Source organism: Salvia splendens, chromosome 16, assembly GCF_004379255.2.
Source record: "Salvia splendens isolate huo1 chromosome 16, SspV2, whole genome shotgun sequence".
NCBI classification, from domain to species: Eukaryota; Viridiplantae; Streptophyta; class Magnoliopsida; order Lamiales; family Lamiaceae; genus Salvia; species Salvia splendens.
In genome coordinates this window covers 12,800,561-12,811,550 of record NC_056047.1, presented here as the reverse complement: position 1 = coordinate 12,811,550, position 10,990 = coordinate 12,800,561, and the positions used below count along the sequence as shown (strand labels likewise).

The 10,990-nt window shown below is 32.4% G+C and overlaps 1 long non-coding RNA gene across 1 annotated transcript; it reads left to right on the top strand.

Annotated features, from left to right (window-relative positions):
• The first annotated feature begins 2,479 nt into the window (after positions 1-2,479).
• Positions 2,480-4,857, top strand: LOC121771142. The gene is made up of 2 exons (XR_006043944.1): positions 2,480-2,863; positions 2,956-4,857. It is a non-coding gene; the product is annotated as an uncharacterized LOC121771142 (long non-coding RNA).
• The last annotated feature ends 6,133 nt before the right edge of the window (positions 4,858-10,990 follow it).

The following is a 10,990-nucleotide window of genomic DNA, read 5'->3' as shown; positions in this document are numbered from 1 at the left end:
ACTCTCAGATCGGCAAAAGCTGCTCGGCAATAATTCAGCAGTTCGGTCTCAGTATTCGACCGAACTAGGAAATAGTGGACTCATGCAGGATTTCCACCTCCACTACACCCACGATCTATTTAGTGGTGTCAAGCAGTCATTAACTCATGCAGGATAGTGGACCCATGCAAGATCGCCACGATCTCCACGACATCCACTACCTAGTAAATGGCTGCATGCCACGATCTAGGTTCAATGTATAAATAGAACCTAGATCAGATAGATAGGGTTAGGTTCTAAGACTCTCTCGCTTTCTAGAGATAAAATACAAAATAGCAAGTCTGTATTGTAAGCTGTAAGAAAACAGATCAAGCAATACAACTCTGCCCTCTTTTCTTCCCGTGGACGTAGATTTACCTCAGTAAATCGAACCGCGTAAATTCACCGTGTCGAGATCTGTGTTTTCCGGTCAAAGAAGAGTTCACTTCATCAGACCGAGGACAAACATCAACTCACCCCGTACCTTTATCCAGAATGCCGAAGTGATTCACTTCACTTTTCGGGGGGGGTAGTGATGGAGTACGTACTAAACAAGCCCAACAGCAGTAAAGCCCATCAGCCTAAAGCCCAAGAAAGAGTATCAGTTCGGCATGACTAAAGAGTATCGGTCCAGCATGACTAAAGAGTTCAGTTCGGCACAACCACAGAGTTCGGCCCCAGCCTACAGCTCGGTAAAAGCCAACCAATCAAACTCTGCTCTCAGGTCGGCATCAAGCTCTACTCTCAGATCGGCAAAAGCTGCTCGGCAATAATTCAGCAGTTCGGTCTCAGTATTCGACCGAACTAGGAAATAGTGGACTCATGCAGGATTTCCACCTCCACTACACCCACGATCTATTTAGTGGTGTCAAGCAGTCATTAACTCATGCAGGATAGTGGACCCATGCAAGATCGCCACGATCTCCACGACATCCACTACCTAGTAAATGGCTGCATGCCACGATCTAGGTTCAATGTATAAATAGAACCTAGATCAGATAGATAGGGTTAGGTTCTAAGACTCTCTCGCTTTCTAGAGATAAAATACAAAATAGCAAGTCTGTATTGTAAGCTGTAAGAAAACAGATCAAGCAATACAACTCTGCCCTCTTTTCTTCCCGTGGACGTAGATTTACCTCAGTAAATCGAACCACGTAAATTCACCGTGTCGAGATCTGTGTTTTCCAGCATTCACTACACCAAAAATTCGCCGATTCATCAATTACCAATATAACATAACATAAATTATCATATACAATAATTATTGTGGTTTTGTACCAAGGATTGTGAATGAATGACAATTTAGTCTATTTCAAACTCATGGTGATTCATCACAGAAAGAATTATAGCAATGAAAAGAATGAAAAAGAAGAGAAGAATTTTTATTGATTCCACTCTACTATAACAACCAGCTTCTTAGGCCATCCACAACGCTGTCTCTATACCGTCTCTTAAACCGTCTCTTAACTACTATTTGAGCACTATTTGAGGGCCCCACTGTCCTTTTTTCCTCCATCTCTTAACTAAGAGACGGAACCTGCAACGCTCCGTCTCTTAACCGTCTCTATACCGTCTCTTAATTACTATTCATTCAATTTAATTTATAATTTTTTTTAAAACCCAATTCAATTTAAACAAACACACTTTATTAAAATTAAAACAATATTACAACTTAACATTAAAAAAAACGAAGACATAATTAAAATTCTAAAAAAATAAAAATGACATAATTTAATCTTCTCCGCCAAAGTTTTCCCAAATGTGCTCAATTAGATCCTCTTGGAGTTGGGTGTGGGGGTGGTGCGGCTTCCTCCGCCTCTCGTCGTCGATCTTCTTCGAGTGATTGTTCCATTAATTGGCGCATTTGCTCAAAAGGATCCATTTGTTTGAGTTGATTGAAGATGGAAATTGGAGTGATAGAGAGGATTTGAGAGGAATAGATGTGTGTTTGTGTTTGAAATGAGTATGGAATAGAATTATTTATAGAGTAAAAAAATTAAAAATTTAAAAAATGAAAATAAATATTTAACGGTAATATTACCGTTTGAAAAAAAAATTTTTTTTTATTAAAAATCGATTTTTTTAAAAAAAATGAATTATTGCGTCATCAGTGACGACGCCCACTCGCGGGCCAGCGAGTGGGCGTCACGCACGCATGGGGACGTGCCACGTGTCCTTGGCGCGTGGCGAGACATCTCGTCTCGTGTCTCGCCGAGACGAGCTACGCGACGAGACGGGCGCGAGCTGGAGACGAGATGGGCGCTGCAATGCGTCTCGCGGGGGTCTCGTCTCTCCGAGACGAGACGCGAGCCCGGCGCGAGACGCGTTGTGGATGGTCTTAGAGATTAAGTAGTGATGGAACATTGGTCCAAAGGTGAAGGTGATTGAGCTCCCGAGAGCAAATTGCTGTAAATTATGTTATGTGTAAAAGCTGTCCACTGCTTAACTTTTATGACTTTGTTTGTCCTTTTTTACACACCCTTTCTCTCTCTCCCCTTTCCCAACCCCTTTATTTACCACTCCCCTCTCTCCCACTCTTCATCCTCACACTTCTACTGCAATTCACACTCTCTCTCTATCTTCATATCATTCCCTCTGCCAATTAGTGAAAACCCTAATTCTCATCCAAGATAGGAAGCTTACTTTTTGAGGGGAATGTTGTTTGGCTCGAGGCCCATAACAAGATCTATCCCCACACATATGCATCTTTATGCATACATTTGTATCGGTTATTACTATATCGGTATCTCGGATCGTATGTTAGGCGTCGGACCAGGCTTCATTCCCCCCAATTTCTAGCTTCCTTGAAATTGTAGTCCACCCTTGTTGCCGGCCGGCTATACTGGTATTAGTATTTTTTTTAATTGGGTGTGTGTGTCTGTTTGTGTGCATTTATTTATTTTTGTTGGGTTTTGCAATTGGTTTGAGGTTGTTTAGGCACGCAAGAGAAGATTGGTGTGATGATTATGAAAGTTGACTTGAGCTTTGAAAGAAGAAAAGTACACCCTGCACCCCTACAGCTACTAATGTGGAGTATTATTTCTTCATCATTACTTCCATCTATTTTCTTTCTCTTTTCTAACACTTGTAAAATGGGTTTTTGTTTTGTTTCTTAACTTTTTCTCTGCCGGTTTATCACTATGTGTGAACTATCCATCAGATCTCCTTTTTTACCATACCATTTTCTATCTCATGCGCTACATACCAACTTCGAAATTAATCATTGCCATTTATCGCCGGTTGCTCATGTTCATTTCTGTTACCTTTATTTTCTCACAGTTGATTTAGGGTTTCATATTCGTTTTGCTGCTAAAATTAGCAATCCTCTATAGCTGCCTAATTTAAGTCTTTGATTTGTTAGTGCCCAACTTTTTTTTTCTTATAACAGAGTTTGAGTTTTCAACTAAGATTCAAGATCTATTTAGGCCACGTCTCCATGTATTTCATTTTTTTCCTTTTCAACTAAGAATCAATCTTTAGCAAATTTTAAACAAAAAAAATACTCCTTATGAATTAATTGATAGTTTAAGGGATAGGCCATCAAGATTTTCTAATCGTGCCTCATCAAATTTCGTAGTACCTTTCCATAAATTAGAACATTAATTAATTTACAATTTTCACAATGCTGGTTTCTCATGTGTGTGTGAAGGTGATGAATGATTTAGGAAAAACATGTATGAATGATTCTTAGCGTGTTGATAAGCATAATTACTATATACTGATGTGATAACCTTGCCATCTCAAATCACTGTCATTCATGAATAGGATGAAAAAAATATTCATCCTTTATTATAGGTTTTCTTTTTTAAAATATATAAACAAGGAAAAAAGAAAGAAAAAACAACTTGATATGATTTGAATGATAAGAATTGATGGGATTTTTCAAAAAAGTAGGTCAGGAGGGTAGAGTTTACTTGAACAATTGTCCAGTGGGATATAGAAAGTATAATAATAATGTGATTGAATATACTGCATATTTATACTGTGAAAGTCAATTGCATTTTGCATGAGTATTTTACTCCATTTAACATGAATAGCCCTACACATATATATTCAAACATATATGGAGTATGTAGTGTTGTTTTCTAGCTTAGTATTATTTATCTTTTTTTATGGGCAACCGAATATAAATTTAAAGGTTGTGCCAGGTGGACTCGAACCTAGGATCTTTGGCCTCCGGCATTACCACTCTGTACGGCTTGGCCAACTTACATACACTATAGACTCCTTTGTCTTATATAAATGGACAGTGGGTAACCAGTATTAAGCACATCTTATCACATTTGGGGTCTGAAGATGCTGTGGAGAGAGAGATGTTAATCACAATAAATTAGTAGTGATGAATGTGGAAATAGGAATAGTTGTTGGGGAGATTGATAGAGAGGTAGAGGCACAGGAAATGATATGAAAGAAATGATGTGGAAAAGTGAAATAGAAGGCATCTGAGTGTGTTACAGACAAGAAAGGCTGACAAATTAAACTGGCCTTCTCATTGTGTCATCAATTGCTGAAGCTGCTGCTGATGCTTCACCCCTATCATTTAATGCATTCATCTCCTACAAATTCTCACTATTTTAATTTTTGTTTCTTACACTTTCTCTACTTTTGTTATTCAACCCCACTATAGTCTATACTGCATATATAGTGAGTAGTGAGTGACGGTGATGATATCCCCAAATTCAAAAATTGAAGTCACCAATTTTTGTTTTTATTAGTGAGAACAGTGGTGATGTGTGGAGGTGTCGGCATAAGTTGTGCAGGTCTTCGCTTCTACCCCCACAATTTCAGCGTTGCCTCTTTTTTTTAGTAATAAAATTGAACAAGTTATATGTGAAAAAATTTCATAAGATTGAAACATGAGACCTAACACTGAAATAATCGAATTATTGAGATTAATATTTATGTTTGAATATTCTTATTTTACCGGTTATAATTATGTGTGAACTAGTTTAGTTATCAGGTTTTCTAGGTTAAGTGTATCAGAGATAATTGCGATTTAAATACAAAATTTTGAATCTTGTTTGCAAATTAAATTTGATCCAATTTTTATAATATCTATACATATATAAAAGTTGAGTTTTGGGACATTTTGAATAATAATTTTATATAAGGGAGGTAAATGCAATTAATAAAAATAATTAAATTATCTTTCACTAAAATTCATAAAATTTCGGTACGCACAATTTTAATTCATGCGGCAGTTTCTATCTTCAAATATAAAAATTGATTATGAATTATTGTCATAATTATCCACTCTCTTGACAGTTACAAATACTATAATTGTATTATCCACTCTCTTGACAATTATGAATTATATTACGATTCAAAAATTGATTATGAAATTTTATGAATTTTAGTGAAAGATAATTTAATCGTTTTTATTAATTGCATTTACCTCCCTTATACAAAATTATTATTCAAAATGTCCCAAAACTCAACTTTTATATATGTATAGTACGCACAATTTTAATTCATGCGGCAGTTTCTATCTTCAAATATAAAAATTGATTATGAATTATTGTCATAATTATCCACTCTCTTGACAGTTACAAATACTATAATTGTATTATACACTCTCTTGACAGTTATGAATTATATTACTATTCAAAAATATTAATACATAACCTAATCAATGAGTTGGCAATTGTAAATTAATGGCATTCATTCAAAGACCACTATATACGTTTTTTTTCAATAATGTTCATGACGGTACATTTATTATAATAATAATAATAATATAATATAATAATAATATAATAATAATTTCATAAGTCATGCGAATGATAATTCTTTGATATTTGTAACTCCCAAAATAGGACGACTTCTCAATACTCTACGTCTATAAATTTGTAGCATGTGTAAGATTACAATTCACTTTTTTATTGTCTTCCCTTATTGCATTCTAATTTTTAAAAATTATGGAATTCACTTTCCTAAACCGTCTACAACCTAGCAATACTTCGTCATCCATTCGAGTCTGATGCCCGTCTACAACCTAGCAATACTTCGTCATCCATTCGAGTCTGATGCGTGCGTGTTTGTGAATTCATGAAACATGGAGAGAAATCCAATGTAATCTCCTTGGAATGTGTTTTCCACGACCGTGTGGTATAAGTATTGTTTCTTATCTTATTACGTTTTTTAGTTATTTATCTAAAACCATTAATTGTTTATTTTTTCCATTTGTTGGTGATGAGTATATTTTAAAGTTAAGGGTTTAGGATTTAGTTTTCAAAGGAAGAAGAGAATGGAGTCGTCCTATAATTGTATTATCCACTCTCTTGACAGTTGTGAATTATATTACGATTCAAAAATACTAATACATATCCTAATCAATGAGTTGGCAATTGTAAATTAATGGCATTCATTCAAAGACCACTATATACGTTTTTTTTCAATAATGTTCATGACTGTACATTTATTATAATAATAATAATAATAATATAATATAATAATAATATAATAATAATTTCATAAGTCATGCGAATGATAATTCTTTGATATTTGTAACTCCCAAAATAGGACGACTTCTCAATACTCTACGTCTATAAATTTGTAGCATGTGTAAGATTACAATTCACTTTTTTATTGTCTTCCCTTATTGCATTATAATTTTTAAAAATTATGGAATTCACTTTCCTAAACCGTCTACAACCTAGCAATACTTCGTCATCCATTCGAGTCTGATGCCCGTCTACAACCTAGCAATACTTCATCATCCATACGAGTCTGATGCGTGCGTGTTTGTGAATTCATGAAACATGGAGAGAAATCCAATGTAATCTCCTTGGAATGTGTTTTCCACGACCGTGTGGTATAAGTGTTGTTTCTTATCTTATTACGTTTTTTAGTTATTTATCTAAAACCATTAATTGTTTATTTTTTCCATTTGTTGGTGATGAGTATATTTTAAAGTTAAGGGTTTAGGATTTAATTTTCAAAGGAAGAAGAGAATGGAGTCGTCTGCTGGCGACGTTGCGGTCAACAGCTGGCTAGCAACGGTGGCATAGTCCTAACCAACTACGGCGCATTAGGGTTTTAAATATTAGTAGTAATACGTTGTTTATTTAATCGCAATTGTCTTTGCTAACTGAATAGTGCCTTTTGCTATTTATAAGCCTATAATTCATCCTTAATTATGAATTGAGTTTTTATATATGTAGAAGATTAGTTTGGGAAGAAATAGGATGAATTCCATGAATTACATCATAACAATTTTAAAATTATGCCATAATTTAAGTTTCACTTTTAATGCATAAAGTTAAAAGTATTGTTTCACCTTTTCTCATCTTAATTATGAATTGAATGTATGTATAAAATTCTAATAAATGTTGGGTACATCAATATGTATAAAGTATACCAATTTACAAAAAGTTAATTATATAAATAAATGACTCACAATTTTTCTATTTATAAACGTATAACCCATCTTAATTATGAATCGGATGTTTATATGCATATAGAATGAATTTTGGAAGAAATAACATGAATTTCATTATAATAATTTTAAAATTATGCCATAACTTTTGTTTCGATTTTTATGCATAAAGTTAAAAGTTTCTTTTCAGTTTTTCGCATCTTAATTACGAATTAAATGTACATAACAAATTCTAATAAAAGTTAGGTATAACAATATGCATAAATTACAAATTGCTATTGTTTCACTTATGATTGAAAATCAGGTCATTTTAAAATTATGCTAAATGTGAGGTTATTTGTTGAAATAAATGTGAAGTTATTTATCTATCTATACATATATAAAGGGGGAGTTTTGGGAGTATTTATGAAATTATCATTTAAACTTAAATATATGATTTAAATACTACAATCTAGACATTTAAGAATAAAAACTTTCTCACAAAGGTGCGTAGTGTGCAGCTACAAGCGGTCAAATATAATTAAAAAAAAATGTGTTTTGTCTCTTCACTTCCACTTGAATAATTTGAAAGGTCACAAGATATAAATGATATTTATTATTAATTTAATTTACAATAAATAATACTATACCATTGAGTTACTATCAAATCTTCTATAAATATCAATTCTATTAATCAAAAAAATACTATTTCAGTAAAGATGCTTCTGTCCGTCATGTGGAGTATTATCTTTATCTCCCAGTTATTTAATCTAATTTATTTTTTTAATTATGTTATTTTACTTTTGATGCTTATCGTATTTTAGTTTCTTATCTTTCCTTTTTATTATTATATTTTATTCTATTCATTATATTATTGCAAACAATTAAAAAATATATGTGGGCAACTATTTTGTAAAATCTTCACTTATTTTTGCAGGTATACTTTTGCCTTGAGAAATTTGATAACATTTAAATAACGCTTAGTTTTTAATTTTTGGAAATTAAAAGGTTTTAAAATTTTAAATAATAGGTGTAGAGAGTGAAAAAGTTTTGAGGAGTTATCTTCTATTTTTTGGACTATAAATATATGATATTTGGTAATTTATCCACTCACATATTTTTTTCATCACGTTTTTCACTCCCTTCATATTTTCCAATCTCTTCATATTGTTTAACATGAAGTTATGATATTCTTTTTATTTTTTTCTATTATTAAAGTTTGTTTTAAAGTGATTAACAAAGTAAAGTTGAACTGGGACGGAGGGAGGATTTTATTTATATTTGGCTCATTTGTTGGTCATGATGATTATATTTTAACGTTAAGGGTTTAAGATTTAGGTTTCAAGGTTTGGGTTTTTAGAGTATTAGGGTCACTATATTGCAATGTAATGAAGCTCGACTATAATAAAGTATAGTACTAATTTAAATGGATACAGAATACAAAAAAGATTACACACAATTTTGTGACAATATTATTCTGCGTCGGCGCTTTTATACTTCAAAATACAATTTTAAAACCTTTTTGAGGTTTGAAAAGCTATCGTCCAATTTTAAAACTTGCAATACTACCAATTTGTTTTCGGAATCAAAACTTGATCTTGTGTTAATCAATTAACAATTTAAAATAGTATGATAATAAAATATTTCGTCGTGCATCGCACGGGGGCTAAAACTAGTTTCAATAATGTCACAATCTTGTGTAAGATTTTTAGAGTGGAATGGCGGGATATACAAGACACGTGACTTTGCCATGATGTATGGGCTTCGGAGGCCGTAGCCCAAATTCTACCGTTTCAGGCCTTTTTCGATCATTGTAGTTTTAGCTATTTTTGTAATTATTTTTATTGTGGTCTTTAATTCCTTTTCCATGTATGATGCCATTTAAGTCTATAAATAGTTTATTTCCGCTTTCAGAGACATTTATTGATATTATTTAGAAGAATTTAAAAAAAAATTCTTTTCATAACGAGTACTTTTTCTTTTGATATGTATGACTTTTCTCGTAATTTTTCTTAAATAATTATGAATTATTCTCCACTCATGACAATTGATAACTCAAATTGTTTCCCCTTATACTAGCTAGCTTTCATTACACAAGCAATTCCAAAATTAGTTTGCTTCAAATTACAATATGTTTTGTAGCGATTATTTTTTGTACATTTATATAATCACTTTCTTCTCTAGGAAATTATCGTGCTAAAATATGTCCCGAGCAAGCCGATCACGAAATACAACTTAACTTAGTTAGTACTCCCTCCATCCCCAAAGAGTATACATTTTAGGTTCTGTACAAGTTTTAATGCAAAATTGATAAAGTAAGAGAGAGGTAGAAAAAAAAGTAAATAAAATATTGTTAGTGGAGAATGAGTCTCACCTCAATAGGGAGAAAATTTTCAAAAATTAGAAAGTGCATATTCTTGTGGGACAGAGAAAGTAACATGTGGTATGTCAGTGCAAGTGAGTTGGTTTGGGCAGGGTCTAACAAATTTGAAAGCCTAACCATATCACTGTTTAATATAAGGGGATCTTTGGTGAAATTGGACTCTAAATAATTCATCTAGTGCATGCACAACTAAAGTTGAACGTTATGCTTTGGATTAATTACTGCTGGTTAATATATTCTAGATATTTATAGATAATATAATAAAAACCGAATATCAAATTAAAGTTGCAAAATAAATTTCAAGGATTAGAGAAAATTGTTGCTTTTGAATGTAAAATCAAGTATGCAGTCATGTATGCTCCGTGAATAAAGGCCCATTTGAAAGAGAGATTTTTAATGAAGTTAACCGATTTTGTTAGAAATTATTAGTACTATTTACATATTTCAACTGTAATTATTTTTAAATAGGATGAGCAACTTTACACCTAAAACTCAATTTACTTTTTATGTTTCAAATTAATTATTATGAAAATATGAATCGGCATTATGTTCTGTCTATTCGTTCTCTATGAGCCAAATTTGACTCGACGAGACTAAAATGCTCTAAAAATATGAAAAATAGGTGATTAATTTTTTTTGGAAGATAGAAAATGATAAATTTAGTATTATTGATTGTCCATTTTATATCCACTATAACGAAAAATCATTAAGAACATTTTTAATACAATTAAGGACGTTAATTTGTGCTTCTAAATATGCCTTCAACACTTCAAAAGCGTGCTTATTATTGATGTCTCAACTAAAATTAGAGGACACAAATGGAAGCGTCCTAAAAAAGATTAAGGTAATTTGTCCTTAATGTAGAAACGCTTTCTTTTTGCGTCTCAATTTTTATGTCCTTAAAACTTAAGTTTTTTAAGATAGAAATATTGATTCTAGTATGTTTTTTAATTCCATTTATTTGAAGATCGAAATATTAATTCTTGTATGTGTATATTTTAATGTGCCAAAATGTTTTTTCAGTCTAGCCGCTCAAAATCTGGAATCCCAATCCTCCCGAGAGTGCCTTCAATTTAAGCACTGCATTTAATACACATGAACAAGATTTATTGCTTTTTCGTTTTCGGCCACGTACTAGCTAGATTCAACTCAACAAATTAATAAGCACTTATACATCAAATAAACACTTATATATCAACTTAATGTAATGTATATACATGGCTTACGTTGAA